The sequence below is a fragment of the Mycteria americana genome, chromosome 9 (assembly GCF_035582795.1).
Source record: "Mycteria americana isolate JAX WOST 10 ecotype Jacksonville Zoo and Gardens chromosome 9, USCA_MyAme_1.0, whole genome shotgun sequence".
NCBI classification, from domain to species: Eukaryota; Metazoa; Chordata; class Aves; order Ciconiiformes; family Ciconiidae; genus Mycteria; species Mycteria americana.
The window spans coordinates 3605847-3632185 of NC_134373.1; the positions used below are offsets into that span (position 1 = coordinate 3605847).

General features: G+C 46.7%; 1 long non-coding RNA gene across 2 annotated transcripts in view; it reads left to right on the forward strand.

Moving 5' to 3' along the window:
* Nucleotides 1-3635: 3635 nt before the first annotated feature.
* LOC142414269 (uncharacterized) overlaps nucleotides 3636-26339 on the forward strand; it is a 37534-nt gene continuing 14830 nt past the window's right edge. Inside the window, exons 1-3 of one of the 2 annotated variants that reach the window (XR_012777000.1) lie at nucleotides 3636-3792; nucleotides 19610-19781; nucleotides 19930-20040. This is a non-coding gene — a long non-coding RNA (uncharacterized LOC142414269). The remainder of the gene's footprint in view (nucleotides 3793-19609; nucleotides 19782-19929; nucleotides 20041-26339) is intronic. The other variant, XR_012776999.1, reaches the window with a different exon arrangement.

Genomic DNA, 26339 nt, shown 5'->3' on the forward strand with positions numbered 1-26339 from the left:
AGTGGTTTAGTTTTTTGGGTCATGGGGAGCATCACCGTAGGGTTCCCTTCCTCTAAATCAGAGCTGAAATTATGTATAGGGCGATCGCCGTCTGTAATAGAGACCAGCTAGAAACAAAAATCAATTTACAGACAATCCTGGCTGTGCATGTGCACACACGGCTTCTTCTTTGTATTCCAAGTTTTCCTAGGACATACATCATGAATTTGGCAGGATGAGAAAAAAAAAAAATCACGGTGGAAATTCAGCTGTGATCTGTAAGACAGGCAGAAGGTGGCAGTGCAGGTGTTTGGGAAAGGCTGGAACAGCAGCAGGAGAAGGAGATGGGAGGCAGGGGCCTGAAAGGACTCAGCCTTTCAGTTTTACTTGCTACGGATGTAAATCACAGCCTAAGTTCTGACAAATAATGAGAATGGACATGGGAAAGAAAACTGTCATCTTTTAAATGCCAGCTATAGAAAAAATTACCATTTCAAACCACTCGGTTTCAATCATTTCTAATGTTAGAAATTCCAACACTTACATACTCTTCCTGGAGGGAAAGCATGTACTTTTCTAATTTAATGAGGATCAGTAATGTTGAGTGACTTACCACAAAATAGCTCTCCAAAAGCATTTCTTTGAAGACAAACAACCGTTTTTGCATGGGGATTCCCTGTTAGGCAAGTTATGGATTATCAGAAACATCTCTTTGGCTTACAAATTGCAGACCTTGCGGACACATCCATAGGGGAGCTGCCCTTGCACAAGGGAGGCCATGGAGAATTCTGCTCACTGGCCACTCCTAAATGCCCCAAGCAAAGACTTGCATGGCCAAAAGCTTGGCTGTTTTCTCTATCAGTTGGTCTAATGAAACATACCACCTCTCCCCATAAGCCTTATCCTTACCCTTTCAGGAGAACAGTCATTTTTCAAAGAGGTAATAAATTCAGGTGACTATTTCGTGTTACTCGGATTAGGAATGGAAGACGCCATGGAGGCTGTGGGCTCCCTTGACGTGATAGGGTCCCAGCAGCATTAAAATAAACAGATTTAGGCAGCCAAACTAGCAAACAGCCAAAGAGGTAGAGCCATATCAAAGCAAAGACAAGGGGGCAGCAAAGGGAGGCAAATAGGCACAGCCCAGCCACTGCCCAAGAAAAGGAAAGAGTATTTGGCAGGTGGAGAAGGTTGTGTGCAATGGGTACAGCGCCGGTGCCAAAATATGTTGTGATGGTGCGGCAGAGTGCGTCATCTGGGTAGCACCAGCAGGATGAAATGTGTTTGTGTATGCCTGAATAACCATCGTTAAAACCTCCGTTTGATGATAGCTCACCAGCAGATCAGAAAGAAAAGATATTTATGAAATGATGTGTTACCAAAAGTTTATCCTTTCAAGAGTGGCAACTTTATATCTGTTAAGCTGCTGGCATTCTTTCCATTGGCTTGAACTGGGTTTGAGTCAGACTTTGGAGACACAAACACCAGGGCAAGTCCAGACACCACTGAAGTCAAAAACAAAACTTCTGCCAGCTGCCCATCTATTCCTCTTCTGCATCAAAGTCTCAAAAATAACAAGTATGGTTTCTGAAAAGGTGCCCACAAGTGACGAGAGGATCTACCTGTACTTGTCTGGAGGAAGAAAATAAAGCCCAAACCATTTCTCATGGCCAAGGAATCACAGGGAAATTCAGATTGGAGGAGACCTCCAGAGGTCATCTCAGCCAACCTCCTTCTTGCTTGAAATAATCTCTCCCCTTTTGAAAATGGCGCGAGCAATTTGTATGGAAAACATTATTGGCGTACACAATATTTCACCTACTTCAAAGATGTAGTGGTTGGTACAAAGGAAATATATTAATGGTTTTTTTAATTAAAAAGTGAAATAGAAGATTTGTGAAACTCAACTGGAGGGCAGGTTTGGAATGAATGAATCGCTCTTTGCAATACTCCTTTGATACCTCTAACTCAAGTGACCAGGGTTTAAACAGGCATTTCCATTCTTCCTTAGGTGAAGGAGGCAGACAGAGGAGTGATGGGAGCCTGGAGCCACGCGGGGCGATTCACCCTGCCCGGGACGTGCCCAGCGGGGTGATCTGGTTAGCGGGGAGCCAGCGGCACCCACGGAGTCAGCCGTTCCCAGTGAGCCATTTGGGGATGAAGGGGGAGGGAGGGAAGGGAACGGTGTTATCTTGGTGATAGGGAGTTGGCCTAGGATTTGGAAACTTCATTTCCATTCCCAGAGCTGCCCCATCTCTGTCTGCTCTTCAGGTCATCCAAGTGCAGGGTGGGGAGGTCGTACCTACTAGAGCTGATGGCAAAATGGTCTTCCTGCGCTGGAGGGATTGTCAAGGTCTTGATATTTCTGCATCTGTCTTCAAGCAAAACTTTGTATCTCTAAAACGTTCACAAGCCTATTATCCAAAAGACTCTGCTATAATAATTTCAAGATGTTTTGCTTCAATTTTGACTTTTTTTTTTTTAATGTTCTCCAGCTTTTTAGTATAAGCCGAATAAAGCATTGCTTCTATCCAGAAAATAAAATTGCAAATTTAGATCACAGCAGTGTCTTTTAAAGCAGTGCTAAAACAGTCAGGTTTTTTTAATTCAGGGGAATACCTATTCCCACAAATAGTTTCTGTTCTGATAAATCAGCGTTTCCAGACAGAAAATCGGTTAGTTTAGTTTTGTTTTAAATCCTAACCCTGCCTAATACTTAACTCCTTGTTGTGAACTGCCTTGAGATCTACTAACAAAGTGTGCTGCATGGCAGTCGGTGGTACCGCGATTATTTTTCAAGTGAAAATTACATTTCAAAACATAAGGGAAAGGCATCCATCTTTTAATCATTTTGACTATGTTTAAGTGAGATCACCAAGAGAGTCTATAGCTCTGCAAAGTACATGTGCAGGCATGCCTAGGAATTTGGCTTGCCTGCAGTTTATCTGTCCCAATTAAAGGCAGATGCAGCCTTTAGCTTCCATGAACGTTTATGATCTGGCAGATCTGCTGAACAGGGAGACAGTTAATATATAGCAACTGGTCCTGAACTAATCAGACACACACTTTTACAGTGTTGTTTGGCTTTAGCTTGCCCAATCGCATGAAGAAGATTTTCAGTTTTCCTTCCTATCTCCTTGGACAAGATGCAGCACAGAAAATTACCCAAGTTGGGGTAATCACGTAGTTTGCAGTTTGTGCCACTTCTCCGAAGCCTATGACAAAACAGGGGAATTACAGGACACGCAAAGTATCAAAGTGGCTTGTGCTCTAATTCTGCTTTGCAGAAGAGGAGCTTCCCCAAAGTACACGCGAACATACTGGGAATGGTGAATGGTTCAGAAAGCCCAACAGGCACTTAAATCGGCCTCTTGCTTAAATATCTGAGGAGTCCCACTGGCCCTGCACAACCCATTCCCATGTTCAGATGCTCAGTGCTCTCCTACTGATGAACACACCAGATGCATGGTGAAGCTGCAGCCCAGTCTCCACCAGGGCAGCTCCACTGAAACGAGTGTACCTACGTACCTGGATCATTGCACGCCAGGAGAAAGCGAGGCCCGAGTCAATTCCCCTGCAGCCCTGATGTCTGCCATAAGCTCAATTCAGCCTGGACACACTTCAGAGGTCAAACATGGTCACAAATGCAGCATCCGCTCACTATTACTCGCTCCTCGTACAGCGGCGGCACACAGAAAGCTCAGTTTCAAAAGGCCGTACGGGCAATCGGACCGGCTGCGTGGATCCGGTCCCCCCTGTTGCAAGCCAACACAACCCTGCTAGACAGACAACGGACAAGCAGGATGTTCAAAGGTAAGCTCAGTGCAGTTTTTGCTCCTATACTCTATAAATACCACTTGCTGATATTAATTTCTCTTTAAATTATGCGTACATGCTATCTAAGTTCTCAAGAAGTTTAACAGTAACGCACATGCCTCACGCCACTGCAGAGCATCTGCAGGATCAGAGCAGCGGTTTCTTTCCTCCCCGGCCTTTATTTTTCTTAACACTGACAATTTACATTACCAGTTACAAACACCGGGGCTCATTTTTCAACCCATCGCCTGTTTTCAGATTCTTTTCTTACATTTTATTATTCTTATTTTGTGTTAGGTTTGCCATTACATGTTTTCTACCTTTGAGCCTTACCTTTCACACCTCCCTATTTCCTAGTCTTTATTATTGTAAACCTGCACATTTTAAAAGTTAATGAGGTGGTAGGGGGCTGACTGGGAACAGGACCGCCTGACGTCAGCGATTACCAGGCTTTTCCTATATTTAGAGCAAGATGTAACCATGAAACTATGTGAACTGACAGTCGGCAAACCTACAGCTATACTGTGAAATATGTGGTACAGACATAACCGCCAGCCTGGGACTGAGTCTCCCACCCACTGCACTAAGCAGAAAGACTTGCTAGAGATAACAAAATTCCTTCGTTTTTTAATGATTCATGCAGATACAGCCGTTGACTTCAGCAGAGAGAGCTTGAGGCTTATATCTGGAAGGGCTGGTAGTCACCGTGCAGTTTCTAGGTAAAAATAAAGACATTTCTCAGCACTGAAGAAGGATCATCCAGAAGAGGAGAGTGGTCCACACCACCCAGCTTTTCATTTCTGTGTTTGCAGCTTCTTTTGGAGATGCTATTCTCCATTTTTTCCATTTCTTTTACATTAAAGACTAGTTGTGCCTGGTGAACTAGCATTGGCTAAAAAGGTAGCCTTCGAGGAGGGGAAAAATGAAGATGAGCGAGCTGGAGAGGGATGGCAACAATGCTGATTTCATGAACGGTTTAACATTGGGTTTTCCCTTGCTAAGCTACAAGTATGAGAACTAGCCCTGCAGGGCAATCTCCTCCAAATACACAAAAAGACATAATACATCCATTTAATCTTACAATCTTGCATGGAAAGGGGGTTTTACGTGCAGAGAACAGCAAAATGTGGGTAAAGAAGAGGTCAGCATGGATGTCTGTGACTAAATTGTAAACACACCTGATTGAAGCAGTTTATCTTCTTGCTTTAAGTGCACCAAACGCTATTTTTCACTCAGATTCCTTCCTCAAACCCCTCCCCGGTTCAGCGGGATGTCAGCCTGCGTCCCCCAGGCCATCGGAGCACCATCGCTCATGGCAGGCAGCACCCTCCAGATGTTTCTGTAGCTTCGAAGATTGGTGAGCAGCAACAGGGTGTGAGAATACCTAAGCCTTCGTGTAACAGGGTTCCCAGGATGCCATCCCATGACTCCTTCCTATCCTGCAGTGAAGATGGATGTTGGTCAGGACACAGCCCTCTCTCGATGGCTTTGGCAAGCTCTCCCGGGCGAGATCAACTCTCCAACCGATGCACAAGTGGAGGGGTCTGTGCCCTAGAGTACGCTCGCATAAATTACCGCAGCCCTGCTGATTCCAGGTGTCTCAGGACCTGGCCCCAAACACTGTATTTGTACAATTTCTTCCGTCCCCGACTGCCTTTGAATGATTTACGTCATTTGAAGATGCAGAACAGATTTCATCCTGAGACAGGGCAGTGGCTCCCTCTGAGAGCTGGTGACCTGTTGTCTGGGTTGATATGTGATATATGACAGCGAGGAGCGACAGGCATTTGCTCCAACCCTCAGATATGTCTTCAGTAAACAAGGGGATGGAAGCAAACACGTGCTTTCCTAGCTATTCACTTTTCAGCTTGAATTTACAGCACTTGTTACAGCTTTTTTGAATTATTTTCCACCCCAGGAAAAGGCAGATGTGATGTTTTCACAGGCTGCATGTACTTTTTGCTTGCTTTGCACTGCACAGGTCGGCACCTTGCTCGGCCGGAGCACGTGGGGCTGGAGAACATCAGTGGGTACAACCAGTTGCTGCCATTTCAGTTGAGGTTTTTATATAGTTTTAGTCTTCTTTAGGACCACATGCCTGCTCTGAGAGGAAAGAAGGATTCCTTGCCAGGCAGAGGAGAGCATTTAGGCAACATAATTTGATGGGAGAGCTGAACTGAAAAAAGCCCCAGGACCCTACATTTGCCCACCCTGGAGCACAGCAGTCTCTCCATAAAAGACTGGAGGAGGAGGTAGCAGGCGGCTGTGTCCTTCTACCTTTACAGGCACTAGCCCCTCCTGAGCTGATATTATTCTCTATGAAAGACCCTATAAAAGATTAAATTCAGGCTATCTGTTCCGATTTGTATTCCTCCTGTGTACTCTCCTTTGAAGCATATTTTAATTCTCCCTGTTCCCCAACCTCATTTCAGCTGGTGGTGCTGGAAGGTATTTAAAGTTACAGCCATACTCCCATGGGTCACCATGAAAGAAATTAGGAAAAAAAAAAAAGGAAAAAACCCAGAAAGAAAGCCTGAGTCTGTCTGATGCACAGCAATGCTTATATTTCAATTACAGAGAGCGAGGGGCCAGACTCAACAGAGTCTGAGACAGGGAAAGGAAGAATTATGTTGGAAAACCAGACACCGAAGCCATAAAAGAGCGACTGCCTGTAAATGGCTAATCCAGTGAACAAAGCAGGCAGGTGGCAACCATGCTTTTGATCCGAATCGCGCGCCAACACGGCAGGGCACGCTTATTTACACCGCCTGAGGGTCTGACCTGCAGCTGTGCTGCTCCTGCAGGGCAGGAATGATCCACAGGCCCATGTGTGATGCTATTAAAAAAACAACACGCCAAAAAAATAACTGCCCAGCCCTCCCTCCTCCATCTCACACAGAGCTGATTCAGAGCAGGCAGCTTCCCAGCTCCCCGACACCATTTCCTTGCTCCTTCCTTCCTTGAGACACTGGTGGTGGGGGATTTCTGTCCTACCCGCTGGCGGATGGTGCTCGCCTCCTGCAAAGAGCATTTATGGCCGGCCGGATCCTGCTGCTGCCAAACCTTGCACACGCACGCTGCAAGGGGAGGCGAAGGCACCCCTCAGCTGAGCTGGCCTCAGTCTGGGCACGGAGGGATAAAGCAGCTCTCTGTGCTTCCGCACCGGGCGCAGCCTCGCTCTGATAAGCGAGCTTGCCTGGGCTGAATCCCAGCCCAGCCTGGGCAGGGCTCCCTTCACAAATATAAGGCTTTTGTGGGATTTTATGAATGAGGCTGGGCAGGGATTTGTGCGACGGAGGTGACATGGTGCAGCTGCCTCCCCGGGGGAGGCTGAAGGCGAGATAAACAGCCCAACTGGCTCCTTGAGGCCACTTCTCCGATTACCCAATATTTTCCTCTGGGTTCTGGTCTCCATGTCTCATAAATCCCCTTGCTGTTTGTCCTCCAAGCAGCAATGGGGGCTGTGAACGTGCGTCCAAGCAATGCGCCCTGTTCCCGGGCTAACAAGGGACTGTTTGAAAGAAGGTCTGAGCAGGATGACGTCAAGCCAGAAACCTCTCGGAGGATGTTGCAAGCCGGGCTTTGAAGGCAGGGTTTGTTTAGGGACATCAGGTTTCAGCTGGATCCGCTGATACTGGACATGCCAATAAGAAATCCCAATTACCAGGCAAAATTGAGCAAGAGGCTTTCAGGCTGTGGGTACCTTCAGCTGAGCAGCACATAAACATCCTGCCCTCCTTGGCAGGGAGGGAAGGAGAAACCACTCTGCCTCGTGTGCTCTGTCTGAATTAAATCAGAGCTCTCAGACTTGCCCATAAGCGCAGCCATCAGCACCTCTTCCTTCACCGTGCGCCCAGCAGTAACAAACCAGGTGTAGCAGAAAGCCAGCAGAGGTTCAAAATAGATAGTATGTGTTGAAGAGGGCTTTGCTGTGCCCCCCCCCCCCCCGCCATCGGCCCCTGCATGCACAGATCCTCTTCAGCGACAGCATAAGCCTCATCCTCATCTGCTCAAATCCACATGCAGAAGCTTTGTTTGAAACGGAATAACCACCCGAGATCTTACGCATCTTTCTTTAGAAATGCCATGCAAATAGATGGTCTAAGTTTTGAGAAAGGGCTAGTAGCTTTTGTTGGCTTTGCGAAGGGCTACAAGGAGACACCAGGAGAAGGACAGCTGTTTCACACTCCTAATCCTCAGGCACTGCGGAGGTTTCTGGGATTTGGGACCCGGCTTATCGCTGTAGGACATTTAGGGACAGGGTGGTATAGCGAGACTGTGCTACACTGTTCTAAATCAGCGCAAAGGAGCATTATACCTGAGACTAGAGCTGAGATATGTTAGATTGCACTGTGATCCTACAGAGAGGTCAGTCCAGGCTTACTGAAGTCACCAAGAGAGTTGTAAACATACAGTGCTTCATCTTTATAAATACATAAATAAAATAGTAAGAAGTCCCACTTGACGTCAGGGACAACCAGGGAACAGGACATGGCCTTCTGAATCCCCAAATTGTGGCTTGGATCCGATCCTATTAAAAATAGGGTTTCAATAGGAGTTTAATTCTTTCTGCTCCTGCCTGCCTTTGCCCAAGCTTTTCCACTAGGAGATGGGGCCACTTTGGTCTTTGTCCAGAAGTTGTCACTCAAACTGGGGGATGCTTTATTGCCTCTGGTTTGCTGCTCTCAGTTGGGTCACATCAGAAGTCCCAAGTCCTGGAAGCTGTGTCAAACAGCTTGGTGCTTTTAGGAGATGCAACAGATGCAGCCAAGCTTTTATCTTCCAGGGCCTCCAAATTGCTGGATCTGTATTTTATTTCAATGATCTCTCAATTGCTAGTAATTACATAGAGCAAGAAAACAGACCCATTTGGATAACATTTTGCTTGGTCGAAGCCTATATTTAACTACAATTCCTGGCTCCCTTTCCAACAGTCCATGATAGGGCTTATTTTCCAGCCTGCACCTGAACACCCAAAAGTCCTCAAGAAATCAACAAATAGAGCTGGAAACGATCCATGCCACCCTACCTGCCAAGGGCCGAGACCAGCGCTTCTAATTGCTGTGAGCTTCCTTTACCCATCAGTGAATCACCAACCTGTAAAAGCGCAACCAGAGAGCTCCTGCACCCGGCTTTCCCTGTGAACGGTGTCAGCTGCTGATGGCCTCTCCAAACAGTTTTGTTTCATGCCATAGCTATCCATCTGCAGCTGTATTCCACCAAGTCGCTCTTTGGGAGCTTGCTGACCTTATAAAGCATGATTTGGTTTTGTTTAAAGAAACAAAACTGACTGCCTGCAGGATACTTTGATCCTAAACAGCATTTTTAAGTAACGAGGCTGGTTGAAGCTATGAAATGATCTGCTGGTGAGTCACGACACCACTTTCCGCAGCGATCCGCTTTGTCAAACAGTATACCTGATTTTCTTGCTCAGTGTCAAATATTTGCTGTCTGTCTGAGTATAAAGGGTATTTCACAGCAAAACCAAATGTCTGTCTTTACAGTGGCGCATCCTTTCACTGCTGGCTATTCTCTCTCACACACATGTACACACACTCAGTTGTGCAGAGAAGCCAGACATAAAGCCAAGGTAAAAAAGCAGTAATCAAAGTTGCACACAAAGCAAAAGAGACGCCCCAAAAATGCCATTAGCTTCCAGGAAACAGCAAGCTTTCAGAGTTCAAATCACCCTCGGTGAGAGCAAGCCCAGCTCCATTAAATTCAACGGACACGGTTACACTTCACTGAAGTAGGTCTTTTAGGGTTTATTTGAGGTTAACTGCCCAAATCCCTGGCTTACAAACCTCTTTATGTCCAAGATAACAAATGCAAAGGCAAATAGGAGCTAAGAAAGAAGCCGTGCTAGCGGCTGGTTCCCTGCCCTCTGGCTCGCTGTGTTTGCTGACAGCGCAACTATGCAAAGCATTTGGCTCGACACACATTGTGGCCGTTCTGCTTTTATTTCAGCGGTTCCCGATACAGCCCCGTTCTCCTCTGTTTGCTCTTTGGGGACTTTGTATAACAGCCAGGTAGGATACCCACATAAAGGAAACAAGCCCTATCTGCACTTTTCCTTGATTATTGACAACGAGAGTCAATTATAAACAGGTCCTGGCCACCCCAGGCACAAGAGCTGGGCTTTGGCCAGACCCGGAGGATGCTGCAGCGGGAAAAGCCCAGCACTGGTCAAACTGGGACAAACCCCTCTGTTTGTACTTTGACCCCATGGGCCGAGGGTGCTGTTTGCTGGTGCTCTGCCAAATCGAGATGCTGTCTGGGGCGGATGGAGGCGGGGGGTAGGACTACGACACCCACACTGAGTGCTCCTGTGTGCAGGGGTACCCTTGGGAGCAGCTGCTTGGCCATTGCCCTGCCTAGAAAGTGGGTGGACAAACAAACCAGCCCTTGAATAAGGAGCATCTGTTTGAGCATAGCTGTCTGCGTTTGGGTAACACAACCCTGACCGCTGTCTCATCTCTAAATGGGGTTGACAGTGCTGAAGAGCGCTGTTATACCCCGCTCCCGAAGGCCGTGAAGGTGTCCTATGCCAAGGGCATAAACCGGCGCCTTTTCTATCTCCACTGAACCAGCGCTATGCACAAAAGGGAAAACCAAAAAGCCACCAAAACCAGACACGCCCCCGCTTTGTTTTTCCATACTTATCTTTCAGAAAGTATGACGCTCCTAACAGAAACAAGAGAACTTTTAAAAATGCACATTTCTAGAAGTAAAGCTATGCAGTAACCTAAGCTATTGGCCCAGCAATGGGGAAACGAGCTTACTCTTTATCTTGTGGGTTTTTTTTTTTCCTCAAAGCACACCTTTGCCAAGTCAGCCTCACGCTGCAAGAGGCAAGAGCTGTTGGTGTCAGAGAGCTGCCACATAGGACGGATGTTCCCAGAGCCAGGACAGTGGGACAACTGGCCATGCCTCTGCTGGACCATGGTGGAGTTTTCCACCACTGCTCAGCTCCTTGCAAAGGAAATACAGATGCAGATCAGCATCAGGCAAATGTCTTGGTGCCTGGTATCCCACAATATCTCTGTATCATGCTGTTTTCTCATGCATGAGCAAGTCTGTCCTCTATATGCAAGTCCAGCAATTAAGCTCATATTCAAGTGTCTGTGTGATCCAGACTTTCGATCTATTAACCACACAGTGAAACATCGAAACAGTCTTTCTTTAGTGCATACCTATCTCACAGATCAATAATGGACAGGTAAGGTTGAGGGGGGCGGGCTGGAGGAAGAAGGAAAATGCCACTAAAGACTAGGAGCTGGACAAAATGGTGCTATGATTTTATTAGTCATGCCCCTGGGATCAGCAAGAAAACAGATCTGATCTCAAAAGAACACACACATCGAGGTGCAAGCTGTTATGAAGCCGAAATCACGCGTTAATAAGACAGGGATGTCAGCACACGTGCAATCTGATCAAGAGGCCAGTTTGTGTTGCTATGGGACATGCTGCTTCTGGGCTGGCATTCGGACAGCACCTCCCTCCTGGGACTTCTGCTCTCCGTATCAGTAACCGACATCCCCAGACCAGACGCTGGTCAACAAATTATGAATAACGTCTGAGCAATTGCTTGCACACTCTTTCTTGACACTTTCATTTTCCAAGAGGCAAATTTACATACCAGTGTCCCCACACTTGCCTTGGGTAACCCCCGATCTTCACTTTTACCCAGCAGATTCACAAACGCAGCTGTGATTTCACATCAAAGAGGAAGCTGGGAACACGGTGACTGGTCCCAGGCACTGAGCTCTCAGAGATGTGAATTAACTGGAGAAAGTCCAAAAGGGAAGAGCAAGAAGGGCCAGAAGACACGATTTATGAGAAAAGAGTGAAAGAATGAAGGTTGTTTAGTCTAGAAGATGGATGATTATGACCTTCAAATACACGCAGGACAAAGAGGAATGGATTAATCCTTTCTCAGCGGTCATGATAGACAGTAGAAGTAGTAATGGGCTTAAATTGCATCAAGGATGATTTTGGTTACACATTAAGCAATACTTTCATACTTTCCTATGCTTGCTCTCCAGGCTTGCCTGTGGAGTCTTTCTCCCTGGATTTTTAAGGACAAGATGAATTTTGTTGTTGTTGTTGTTGATTTGCACCTAGTAGGGGTGAGGGGCCTTAGACTCTCATTTTTATGATTTTTTTTTTTAAGTAAAACCAGTGCAACCCTCACTTACCAATCTGCTTGTTATTATAGAAAGAGTCCCCACGTGGAAAGGGGTTTTGGGATCAGAGCCCATTATTATCTTGGAGAAAAATATGGTCCTTCATGAGATAAGAAAAAGCCCCAAACTCTGCCAAAGACCTCGGGAAGATGTTGTGGTGCCTCTCCCAAACATGCAGCACAAAGTCCCAGCTGTGATAAGGACTTAAGCACCATTTCTTGCACCACAGGAACATGAACATCTCCCTGGGCTCCTGCAGAGCTTTAGGAAGGAGCTGAGCGATGCTCAGGGTAGTGCTTGTACCTCGGTATTTGCAGTACTTTTCTACTCTCCCCCTGTTTTAGGGTCATCTGCCTTCATCGTCCAGTTCCTCTCCTTGCCCTCAGAGCCTCTTGCAGCTATTTACACTTTCAAGAGAAGCGTAACTACCAACAGTTGCTGGCAGCAGCTCAGTCTTTCCAGGATGAGGCAGGGAGCGCTGTCCGATTTACTCACTGCAAATAACTGCTCCTTCCCTGTAATTCCCAGAACCACGCAGGGGTGCAGAGCCAGACTTGCCCGTCTTGCTCCCTGTGCTTGGGGACACCTGAGAGGTGGGAGGTGCAGGAGAAACGCACGGTTCCTTACAACCACTCGTGCCCGCAGCCTTGGGGAGCTGTGGTGTTGTGGCAATTAAAGACAGCCACCTATTTCCTAGCTGCTGTTTCCTCTCCCACAGTCTCTGTGGCCACAGCCCACAGGTTGGGACACGCTCCACTGACTGTTTTATTCATAGAAGGGCCTCAGTGAAGATGCCCCATCTCCACCTATCACACAGCTTGTAGAACGAAGCTTGTTAGCGATTGTAATTAGAGTTGGCACTGGCACACGCTTGCAGCAAATTGTTCCAGTTGCTGCCTTGTGTCTTAACTTTGCCGACGTGTTTAAATCAGCCACCAATGTCTGATTGATGTCTTTGGTATCCAGCAATAACCAACAGGATCCGAGCTGCACGACAGCTAATGTTAATTAGCAGAGCTTTGCTCTCACCCAAAATTGCCTTGAGTGATTGAGCCAGTCAAGTGCCCTTCTGGAGTCTTTTTTTTTTTTTTTAATTGCAACATTGGGTGAAAAGCTGTCACCAGCTTTCATAACAATTTATGATCATAGCATCTACACCCCCATATGCCATACTAGCATTGCCTGGGACTCAGAAGACCCTGCTACCTTTTCTTCCTCTCCTAGTAGGCAAGGCTCGATGGTTTGGGGTAGGTTTTTCTTTTGGCAAATAGATTTTTCCCCCTCCCTGCCATACCAGAGACACTCTAATTTCCTGCTCCTCCCATTTTAACCACTGGTCACAACAGTTCATGAATACAAATCCTGTCCAAGTCTCTGAGGCCTGAAAAGAGATCTGTTATACCAGGCACTATATAAATTAGCTATGATGTGAAACACTGACAAGAGAAAGCTTTCACTGGGTGAGCTCGTGTGATCATATTCAAGTGTAAAACAGAGGAGTTTGATGTCCGTTATTCCCCAGTGGCACCCAAAGAGTTTGCTTGCCCCCGTGCAGCACACCAACAGCTAAACCTCAGTATCCTGACAGCGTCTGATCCCCAAATTAGTGACATCTCACTCTCTCTCTGGCTCAGATGCTGGCAACACTCCGAAATATCAATTCTGCAAGTTACCTTGCAACCTCTGCAAGTTGCTTCAACCCAGGTACCGGTACTGGTACCTGTAGTCCTTCTAACACCAGGTCTTTTAAAAAGTCCATAAACTCTCCTGAAAGTTGAGAGGAAAATCATCCACCCGCACCAGAGTCTCATCTTTTCTAACTAGGCTGTTGTCGCTCACTTGTGACAGAGTTTAAAGCCAGCAGGTCTAATCCAGGCTGCAGTCCCACCTCGGACCACTATGTTGGTTATCCATGGGCTGCAGCGGCCCTTGAAACCACAAACCAGCGTTTTGCTGATTTGGGGCTGGTTTCTAGAGCCCTGGACATGGAGGCAAGGACATAGCGAGTGCTGCCCTTGCATCTCAGCAGGAGGAGATGGTGGGATGTGTTATCTCAGGACTGCCGGCACGGCTGGGACGGAGGAGTTCCCAAGGGATGCTCTGGTCAAGGCAGCTGGGGAGATGGTGGGAAGGGAAGGAGGCAGGGGGGAAGGCAGAACAATAGTTTTTTATTTTGTTTTTAAAACCCAAAGTTTCTAGTTTATTTATTCTGCGCTCTGGGGACAGAGTGTAGATTCCCAGAAAAAGTATCTGGGAAAGAGAGGCTCCCATGTCCTTCAGCCCATCAAAGAATAGGACCACAATGTTTATTTGAATAAAATAAAAACAAACAAAGCCAAGCAACATCCCCACAACAGCCCCTGCCCCCAGCCACACATGTGCACAAGCACACATGGATGCTGGTACATGCTTGCCCAGACTGCCACCTTGGTCTTCTCTAAGCCTCCTTTAGTCCCAGAGCAGATCTTCTCAAGTGGGTTTTATGCTCTGAACAGGCATCTCCATCCCCCACAGCACTGGTCCCTTCATCTTATATTCACCACCATAAGATTTGGGAGGGAGGATGTACGACAGAGCAGGGAAACAAAGTACAAGTACCTTAACTGACAATCCTACTGGTTCAGTTCACATAAATACGCAATTTTGAAGTTAAAGAGGATGTCTCTCCTCAGCCACTCAATCACTTTTGTCGCTTATACGAATGCTTTCAATTTTCAGGACAGCTCACTCTCGCCCCAAGGCTGACAGCCTGTCTGAGGATATGATTACACACCTGAAACACATACCAGGACTTGCTATTTTACCACCCACCCTTTTGCCAACTGCAAAGCACTACAAGTAATCCTGAAGCAAACCTTGAGAAATAAGGCAAGTGGCCTACCAAGTAGTAATACTTGGGTTCTTTTGATCTCAGTCTGTCAGACAGTAGGGTTATATTTTCAGGCTTTGAATCTACAATTGTGATAGCTAGGGTTTTATTAACTTTTTCCACCTCTTCAGTTTATCTCAAGGTCCTCAAGCACAAAATAACAAGAGTTGCAAGAGCTGGTGACACTGCCAGTGTGCAAATTTTGCATCCTGCTGGGCTCCGCTCTCAGAATTGCAAAGGGACATGCATTCAAAAAACCAGAGCATCTTGCAGTCTGAATCCCTGCTCCTTTTGCAAGAAAACTCTTGCCTCTGCCTGCTGCAGGGTGTGAGATGAAGCTGCTCTGCAAGAGCAGACCTGGTGGGCTGCAGCGGACCTTGATAAAGCAGAGAAAGGGCTTTGCAGTCCCAAAAAGCACAGCTGTGCCAGAAAGAGAACACCACCAGATTCCCAGGATGGCAGAATGGGGAAGCAAAGGGGCAAGTCTATTTAAAAAAACTCATACAATTAGAATAAGATGTAAGAAAATGCACTGCACATGTTTGTACTTACTGCGAATAATTCAAAATGTAAGGCAGACATCAGTCTGAATGAACACCGAATGGCTGCACGGCACAATACCTCATGCCATTAGACCTACCATAGAGTCCAGATACAGCAGAATTAAATGTACTGCATTTCTCCTGGATAGGTTTTAGCCAAAGCAACAGCTTAACTCTTTGGTGTCCCGTAGCAGGCACTATTAAATATTACACATCAGTCTGATGTGTGAGCTAAAAGACAAAGAGCCTTTTTTTGCTTAGACCTCAGACTGGAGAAGTCTGATCTGGCACTGCTTCAGTAGAATAGAGCTCACGTTCAGCAGAAAAACACCCGTGAAAGCAGGCTTATTGCAAATGTTGGAGAAGAAACCTTGCCTGCAATTATTCATGAGCAGATACCTGGCATATCAAGCTCATGGGAACAAAAAGTGTAGCCATAAGCTCACCTGGGGACAGCAGTTCACGTGCCGGTGGAGCAGAGGCTGAAATGCCTAGCTGCTGCCCAGGAGAGGTGTGTTTCCACAGGGAATGATGGCAGGGAGCCAAGCCAGCCACAGCACACGGCCCAGCTCTTCACTGGATTTGGGATAAGCCAGGTCAACTAGCCAGGGTGAGATCAGAGAGTCCACAGCTTTGCACAGGGGATGGGAGAGATGCTGTCCCAACTGGGGGAGACATGCAGGAGAAAGTCTGGCACTGAAGAGACCTAGCATGGAAAATATGTCAAGGAAAATCTTGGTGGAAAAGCACCTCAAATACATATACATGTCTTGGGGACCGCATAGGTTAACTCCTGAAGGGTCCAAGGCACATCTCTGCCTGGCTGGAATCAGCTCAGGAGCCATTTTCACTGAATTGCAAGAATTAGAGACAGATGGCAAGGTCTGAGTTTCTCTCATCTATCACAAGTACTGCAGACGTATTCCCCAGATGCGTTTTGCAATATTCACTTGCTGCAATATTCCCTGGATACGGTTTATCTCCACACTTCAGAGATTCTTCCTGGACTCCCACTTCAGCTACACGGGAGGAAGATGACTGCAATTCACCCGTCACTTCTTCCACTCCTCTGCAAAACATACTTTGAATTTAACACCCTTGGTGGACATTGGAGATCTTGGTGATGCTTTCCTGAGCACAGCCACCAACCCACCCTATCCTAACTTTGCTCTTCTCACTGTTTCTCTGACATATTTGCAGGCTTCAGAGTTACTGGGGCTTGGGGGGTGTCTGTTGACAGCAGAGCCCTGTTCCCAGTCCCTATTTGTGGTAGGCAAGACAGTATTTGGTCAAATTTTTGTTTTCACCAGGGGCTGAAGGAAAACAGGGAATTACACACCAAGAGGTGTAAAAGGCTATTTGTATCCTGGCTGGGTTTACACCCACACGTGTGGGTTTGTTGCACGAGCTGATTCTCAGCTGGTATGTTGTTGAGAAAAAGCAAGGAACAACGCATAATTCTGAATGAGCGATCTGGCCTCTAAGATCTACTGTAATAGTAAAAGTATACTTTTCTTGCTAGTAAGTTGCGGAGAAAATAAACGGACAATGAACTCATTTCAGTGTTATTAATATCTAAATATGTTTAACCTTACAAAAGGAGACTGTTGAAAGAATTTCTGGTATGTAAAATGCTGTTAAGTAGAAAAGGAACCTACTAAAATTTGGTATCTGGTAGTCATCTCAGAATACACGAGGGAGTAAATCAGACCAAAGATGTAGACACAGCCTTCGGGCTCCAGAGGTTCCCAGGCTGGACTGGCGGATGTTGGGTAGGTAAGACCATGGACATTTCACTCTGTATTGTGCTATTCTTGTGTTCTTCCCCTCCACATCCAACACTGGTCACTTGTGGAAGAAGGATGCTGGGAAAAAACGAACCTTTGCTCTGAGCCACTAGAGATATCCCCACATTTGGTAAACATTGATGATTAGGCTGGGCTTTTATTCCCTTCCTGTAAGTTTCCATGCTTCCTTTCTAATAAAGCAGCCAATACAGAAATGGCTTCAGGAAATAAAGTGCAAGGAGCAGCTTTGTCTTGTTTTCAAACATGGAACAAGGCACAAGAAAATTCTCTTGCTTTGAAATTCTGTATATCTTTCAAAACTCTTCTCCCACGGCAAGCAGTCCTTGAGATTGACCATGAGCGCTTGCCAGCCCGCAGAAGTGTTGCAGCAAGCAGGATTTACCCTATGAACTTCCCTTTCTTCCTACCTCCTCCTCCCAACACACCTAAACACTGATGCCTACCTACATCCAGAAGATTTCTGTGGAAACAGAAGCTAGGGGCTTCTCCTTTGGGGAAAGTGGGGACTGTTTTCTTTTTTAATGCTGAACTTTTTACCCTTTCTCTATCAGGGGCATTTCACATGCTGCTGACCAGACCCTTCATACACCAGTTCAAGCCAGAGACATCCCCGACAACATCAGAACAATAACAGCACAAATTCAAGATTGTGTACATATTTTCCCCCCCTCCCAAAGTTTCTATCCAGTGCGATTGATCAAATATTTGCTTTTCTCAAAGCAGATAACATTTGTGAACTTACAAACTTAAGCCACAAACTCTTATCCCCCTGTGCTACTTATCTCAAGAGTACAAAGGCCAATTGATTTCTTCCATGACAGCCAGACCCAGGCCCTCAGCTTTCTCCCCTGCTGCAGTTCCTGGTTTTAGTCTTTGTTTTGGCCTCATTAGATTTAGAGAACAAGGGAGAATAATAGGGAGAAGAGTCAGGAACCTAAAATAGAGTTAACCAGTCATCTGAGTACAAAGAAACCATTCGGCCCCACCACTGACCTCTCCCCAATGAAGCATTAATCTAGCCCATAGTCCTTTAAGGCAGTCACACTGATTTCTGGCACTCTGAATGGAGCGCTTGCAAAAGGCAGCTCCAGGCTTCTAAACGAGTTGGAGAAACTTCACACCCAGCTTCCAGTGGCTAAAGTCACTCAAGTAGAGTCTTCAGTCAGGGAGTGAATGCCATCCTGCCAGGTGCTCTACAGGACCCTGAAATATCAAATATAGTTACAGTATTTCAGGATTAACTTCTGAACCCTGAAACATGAAGTCAAACCTCCAACATGAGGTCAAATTTCCATCTTCAGTTGAGAATGAGAAGCAACATGCTAGTCTGCAAGCCCCAAAGCACAGAAGGGTATAGCTGGAGATACTGGCAATAATAAGGAAAGCACAGCTTGGTGCAAGGATGAGCTATCACTGCTTCTTACCCTCCCTAACAGTTTTCAGACGCAGGCCCACCAGGCCAGGGAGGCCGCTGGAAGAGCGATACCATGAGGACTGCAGCCTTAGGATGACCTTGAGAAATGGAATCACTTCAGGAAATGGAGCTATGAGAAAAAGATCAGTTAAAAAAAATACAGCGGAAAAAATGCACTACTTGGCTTAGGTTTAGTTTTGAAAGTAGGGGATAAAGCCTTACGTTTCTCACTCCTGCATTTTGTTTTTCTAAAGCCTTCACTACAGAGGAAAGATCAGTTCTGCCTGTGACTTGTGGCTGTTGCCCAAATGCACAGAGAGCTGCGTCCACCGTTAGCGGGGGTCTCCCTTACTGCTCCCAAGGGCTTGAGAGCCAGCCCTTTAACTCGGTATTATGTCTGGCTTTAAAGTGGCGGGGAACTACTCCACAGGGTTCCTTGCTGCCCTTGTAACAACTCTTTTCACTCTTCAGCTACCTACCTAGCAGGGCAGTTGGAAACCTCAATCATTCAGTTCAAAGAAGGCCTAATTGCAAGCTCTTTGTCCTTTTAATCTATTTGGAATTGTCCTTTTTTGGGCACTGATACTGTGAATGGAAAGGAGACAATAAGAGTTAATCTTTCCAGGCACACCATGAGCAGGAGGAGTTAGAGCCAGGGCTGGACCCTCCTCAGGGGAGGACATGGTAGGGAGCATGCAGAGGGCTGATGTATAAAAGCAAGCAGGCTAGAGAAGTTGGTAGAAGAAGTCAGAGGGTAGAGAAGCAGCCTCCATACTTATAGATAGACAGGGAAGCTCCTCTGGGGAAAGCAGACCTCTTGCTAGCAGCCTCTTATGATATTAAATTTGGCACCCTGAAGCTTTGGGTCCCCCCCTCAGGTTCAGCACACCCAGGACCTTCCTTTCCTCCCCGTGTACCTCTCTGCCTTTCCATTGTGCTTTGGCAAAAAGGACTCCTTTAAATCAGTGGTCTAATTCAGGTTTCTCTTGTTTCAGAGAAAGCTGCTGTGGAAGAGAACATATAACTGTGGAGATGCTTTTTGCTTTTGAGTGATGCTGATGAGTCCTATATCCACAACATGAATGTCTGAGACGTTCCTGAGCAGCTCTTCAGCCAGTTTTCCCCCCACTACATCCGCTCCTAGAATTAGTCATCACTGGAATAACAGTAAGAGTGGGTATTGTTGGGAGCCAGTTTCAGCCTTGAAGACCATGAAATAGCTCGATCCAAAAGCTCACTAAGGCCTGCCTGGCACTGAGGGGGAGACACATGATTTTCTACTCAGCTGACTAAGTTTTTCCTTGCATTCTCTCAGTTAATCGCAAATAACGTCATCTGCATAGCATAGATACAGGAGAAAAAACACAAAGCAAGAGCTGCATGCTGGAAACAGAACATGAGAATCAGCCAAGAACAATAATTTATGGTAAGACTCCTCACTTCAGACGTCTTACCCAATTGTTTGAAAAGCATGGCGGAAAAGGAGACCTTATATTGTTTTCCTCCTACAAAATCCCTTAGTTTTGCAAAGAGCGTCAAGAAGCCTGACTCTAGGTAGATGTGCCCCGTAGAAAGCTTCTAGTATCCTCAGATACTAGAGGAACCTACTGTTTGGAGCTTGGTTTTCTGTCTCCCAAAAGACAGAAACAGAGCAAATATGGCCAGCCACTGCTATCCTGAGGGGTACCTGGGTGTGCTGGCAAGGCAGGAGTTGTTACACCACTTCTTCCAGAAGCATAGATGTTCTTCCAACTTCCCTCTTCCCTTCACCTAGACAGGTCGTGGACATCTCACAAGGCTGAGATCATTAGACACAGAGAACATAATTCAGAGCCTGTCCTTCAGCTTTTTTGTTGTTGTTGTTGTCTATTTCCCCACCCTCCCATCTGATATGTTAAAGGATGCCATAACATATTATCTCTCCACAGACTGGAGGTGTTCTTCATTGCTCTCCTTTAGAAATACAGGACATTTACTTTCTTTAAAGAACCTGAAAGAAAAAGAGGGGGCAACAAGATACTCTAGAAACAGGCACAGCTCTATTGAATTTGCCGTGGTTAAAGCAACATACGGAAAGCCAGAGTCAGGAGAAATCCCATTAATTTCAGTTTACGTCAGTTCAGAACATGCCCCTCAAAGTTTTAGGGTCGCTTAACCTAGCTTTAAGGAGCTATGTATTATGGGATCCCATTCACTTTATCAACATGAAATAACATATCTGGAATTTGGGTTGTTTGTACATGAACTCAACAGCAAAGATAAATGAAGTGGGAACTGCCCACATCTCTTGCATATGGAAATCTGTGTTTAAAAACAAGAACACCCACACAGCTAATCATCATGAGATGAGTTTCTTGTTGTTTTGTGGTTGCGCTCACAATAGAAACACTGTTCTGTGATACCGTATTTTCAGCCTCAGGTCGTGTGATTCTCATGGCACTTTTATTTGCATGTCCAGTCTCACTGAAGCCTGAAAAGTCAATATCAAATGGATATGAACAGCTTGTTGATTCACACGAGGGTATCATCAAGAACTCTGATCAGAACTAAGAATCAAAGATGGGGAAGAAGAAAGTACCTAGGCTTTAGAGGATGTAAGAAGAGCCCTGTGTCAGATCCATGTTGCAACAGTGGCAGAACTAAGTGGTTGTTTTTAATCTAACCTCCCTTATCCAGAAAGGTTGCTTATCCCCGTTTTACCTCCTCATTTTAAGAGCTTGCTAGGAGCTGCCAAGCCCATTCCTTATGTCTTTTGTCAGACGCACCTCACACAGAGTCCAAAGGCCCCACAAGCATGACAGCCAGTCATGCCCTGCTTCCCAGCTCAGTGCCATTTCTGGTTCCACTTGGGTCAGGCTGGAACAAGCTTCTTTGATTAGGGACCTGTCACCACATGCAGCAGCTGATTGTCACTCATTACCAGCTGCATCTACTGGCATGGACCCTTGCAATCTCTGCAAGAGTACAAAGCTTTTATCATTCCTCATATTTTATAGGGGAAGCAAAATTGAGCAGGTTTACCCAGGAAATCTGTGATAAAGAAGAGGGAAAAAAAAAAAAAAAATCAGCGTGATCTCCCCAGTTCCTGCTGTTCCTAAACCAAGAGTCAAGCCTAGAAATGCTGCATGAGGCCAAATTCCTAGAAAGGATTTCACATTAAAAGAAGTTTTAAAGAAGGATTTCATAAGCTATTTCTTCATTTGCTCTCACATACTGCAGTAGCACATGAGGAAACATAAGGTCTCACCTATGAGTGGCTGTGAACTGAAATGCAAGTCTCTCATCTCCAGTGCCTCTTTGATTATGAGTGTCTACAGGGAAGGCAGCAGCAAACGTGGACAGTGTCTCGTAAACTTGTACCTTGAGCTTAGCATGCATGCTTGGACCAGAGTCACTTAGAAGTGGTCTCTCTAAGAAGACATTATTAGAAACAGATATAGGATCAGCCCACCAGTCGCTCACATGCTTTCAGCTGTGCTCAGCTAAAACCAGAGCAAGCTCTGTGGAGCTCCAAGGAAGTAAGGCGTTGCTCTTGAAGGTGGGCTGAGGCAATAACGTTTGACAACTGGGTTGGATACAGGAGGAGCAGACACGTCTCCTCCCCAGCCACACACTGGGCCAGTTCAGCAGAACGTGAGAATAAGTCCCATCCTCGCTTCTTCTTTGTCCAAACTCGAGCCCTGCCCGCAGCCGTGTTCCTCCACAGGAGGAGAGGGCGGTAATATCAGCACTCATTCTTGTCGACAGCCCTTCACACTCCGCTTTCCCTGGAGAGCAGCGAAATATTGCTTTCAGGAAGCAAAGCACATTTTTTCCGCAGTGATGAACAAGAGAGGTTCTTCCCAGCCAACTGTGAGGATGACCCCCCAAGTCCCCATAGCATGCACACGCCCCACACGCAGCTCGAGAGGATCGCAGCGGGTTACAGCTGGCTGGGTTCGTGCTGCACACGAGGGACAGCAGCATTGGGTCAGCATGAAGCACTGAACATCACCTGGGACACCCTGTAAAACTCCTCACATCCCACACAGCCTACTGGGAAGCTCGCGTTAGATACAAGAACATGTTTTTCATGCCCTCTTGATTGGGGAACAGGGGATCTGCTCTCACCTGACCAAACTACGCAGTAGCAAGCGTTGGCCCCAACCACCACCATTTTGGTTGATCTGAGACATCACACAGACCACTGCGGTGCCTGCAGCTGGGACCAAAAGACTCCTCTCACCAGGGCCTCTGGCCCAGCAGGGAACGCACATCATGCTACTGGGCTGGTTGTGTCAATATTCACTGCTGGTTCATGGCCTCAGGCTGGTTTCTCCAGAGCAAAGAGAGGGTGTGAGGGGGAGGAGAAAGAAGCTGCAGCTGAGAAAGGGTATTGGTGTCTGCTGTGCAGTTCCCAGGACTTCTCCTGCATTCAAGAGCTCATAATCAGAGGTCGAGTCCATGTTGACTACTGGCAACATGCACACCTCTTACAGAGGACAGATAGGTCACAATCTCTGCTCGAGTGGCTCTCAGTATATCTTCCTGCGAGACAGCAGCAGAAAAAACACCCCGAACACACAGCTCTTCAATTCCCTCAAATACTCCTCCATCCCACACACAGAGGAGAGTCAGTGGCCTTTGGACCTCTGGGGCTGTAGAAGCTCTCCATAATGCTTTTAATGCCTTGACACTTTTGGCTAGCATGATCCCACACTCAGGTAGCAAAGCCAGCATTAACATTTCACAGCAGGGGGGGGGGGGGGTTAAAGCCAGGAGGAAGACACAGAGATGCCTGCATGGCTTCCTTAGCCCACGGGGAGCTCCGAGTCAAATGAACTAGAAGGAGCTAAACAGAGCAGAGGAGTCTTTTTCTTTTGCAAATCGTGACAGTTGGCAGCTCTCCCTTACCTGCTAAACACATCTCAAGCATGTGGAAAAGCATTTGGGAATGAGATGATGACATCAGCTCATGCTGGTGTAATCTTCTTGCCTGAAGGGCCAAGCTGCAATCAGCTCTCTTGGGAGCAGAGCGTGCTTGGGGCCATGAGCAGGAAGGAGGACTCACGCCTGCAGGGAAGCTGACCCGGGGCAGGATGGGCTGATAGCCACCTATCAGCAAGATTTCCATTGCTAGTAGTTGGCAGAGTCTCAAATCTGCTTGGACTGCTGCCCTGCTCCCTCCTCACTAGCCCAAACTTCCTCTGGTCCCAGCCACCCAGCCCCAGTGCAATGCCTGGATCTTTCAGTGGGAGGTATGGGGGAGGAAGGACTTCACTCCTTGAGCTCCCTTCAGTCCCACCAAGGACCACCCAAATCATACATGGTGACAACCAGCCACAGCTCACTTCTCAAGCTTGTCAATTCTTGGAGCATATATAAAAAAACTACCCCAAAACCCCTACGACAAAAAAGACCCAGTGGACATCTATGGAATCAAGTGCTTGGTTCAGACGTATGTCTCGGCTGGCTGCCGCTGTGGGCATGCACCACATTTAGCAAAGCATCAAAACATCTGTGGCTATAAAGGGCCAGGGGAGACACACTAGAAGCAGGAAGGAAGGAGGGGTTTTTTCTGTTCACGCTGGATGGATTTGTCTGACACGCAGTACACCTGGGCATAAAAAATCCTTCAGAGATTGACAGCAAGGGAGAAGGGAGCTCTGGTTTAGCCCATCGCCTACAGCGGTAGAATCAGATCACACTTGGTCACGTAGAAAGGAAAAACCACAAAATAAAACACACCCCCACAAACACACATCACAAAACAAAACAACCCACCATGTTTTTCAGTATAACAACAAACAAAAGGGGCCATGAAGATCCAGGACAGACAAGAGGAGCCAGGCAGGGGGGTTTGGAGCATGGCTCTGGAAGAAGCTATGGGTGGAAGTCAGGATCGCCCCTTCCTCTCCATCCAATTTCCTCCCCTTCACTGCCCTCATACTACCACCCCTCCACAACACAAGCAGCAGCCCAATATACCCCACGCCCCCCATCCTTATTCACTGAACCACACTAGTATGGCTGGGTAGGGACCAGACGTGCCCCTTGGATCCAAAGCCTGTCATGGCCACAGGAACACTGCGTGATGCTCCGTGAAGAGCAAGCCACACACACAGCACAAAAATACTGAAGCCCTGACCAACGCTGGTGACACAAGTGGGATTTTGATATGCTGAATCTTAAAGTTAAAACAGCTTAAAACACAGAATTAAGTACGTCTGAAAATAGAGGCTAAAGCCAGGAAAGAACCCCAAATAATTCCACTTCGGGGAAAGCAGGAAAAAGAAAGAAGAGAGGTTAATCCAAAGAAAGGCAACAAAAAAAGTGTTTAATATATATTTCTCAGCCTAGAGTATTCTAAGGGAAATAGTTCTTCTTGTGTTATAGGACCAAGTTGACAAGGGCTGAAACAAACAGAAAAACCCCACACCCACAAACAAAACCCAACACATTACCCTCAAATACCAGAAATCCTGTTGTTGCAGGACATCACCCGCAGTCAAGCACTCGCAAGATCCCACTACGCGCTGCTATGAAAGGTGAGGGCACCCAGCAGCGTTACGCAGCATTTTAAGAGGTTACAGATCTCCTACTTCAGAGCAGGAGCCAGGCTGAGGGGTTGGGAATTAGCCTCATCTAGGAGCAGCTTATCATTCATAGTCTGTGTTTTACCACGCTAGCCAGAGGCAGCCAGAGAAACTGGCCAAAGTCTCTCACCCCTGTCCAGCTAAGATTAGTAGCACTGTGGGTTTTAGTGTCACCCAGCAGGGATGCTGCCGTCCCCACGGACTGGTCACAGGGCAAAATATTGGATGTGCAATCCCTGTAACAGGTTGCTACTGCCTATTCTCACTGGTACCCCATTTCAGGGATCACCAGACTATTTGGTGCTAAATCTATGGCTCGTCCTGCTGTTAGGGTATGGGGGATGCATATTTCCCCAGGAGACATAACGTAACAAGGCAGTAGCCCCTCGTTTCTTGGCCACATGACACAGCGGTGGTTAATATCTCTGCCAGGACAGGGCCATGCTTGGCCCGGATCCACCTGCCCACCTACCAAAGGTAACTTTGGAAGACTGGTGGAAATTGAACCAGGCCCACATGGAGGGAGGAAGGACATAGTGAAAGAACAACAGGGATCTGATGGAAATCTGGTAAAGTCACATTTTTTTAAAAGAGATGTCTGAACTTTTCTGGGCTGCACAGCTACTGTGGTCAGACTGACCACGTTACCCATGCCCATTAATGGCCCAGACTGGCCAAAAGTTTCACAAGAATGACAAGAATTTGTCCCCAAAATACACAGAGCAATTTAGAATAACCGAGGCAGTTTTACCACTTCACTAAAGGAAACCAACAGATTATGTTTTTCCCTTTGAGTTTGTCAGGTTTCCATTCAGTTCGAGGGAAAAAAAAAAAAAGGCATTTTTAGTGTGCTGTGATAAAGGCATAATGGGTGAGCTACTAAGAGATGCTGTGAAGCACGGAATAGGTTTTTAGATTCACTCTGCTTCAGCACTGGTCTTCACCATTACAAATTTGGTGAGTGAATCTGGCAGAGGGATACGTTCCTGGAAGTTACTATGCTTGTTGTCTGAGCAGCATGTCTCATTCATTGCTGCTACCAGGTTACTGCAACTTAGTTCAAAGGATGAACCATGGCACCCGATTCAGGGCACGTGTCAACAGGACACAGGGTCATTGAGGGAAGAGGCAAGAGCCAAGCACAAGGACC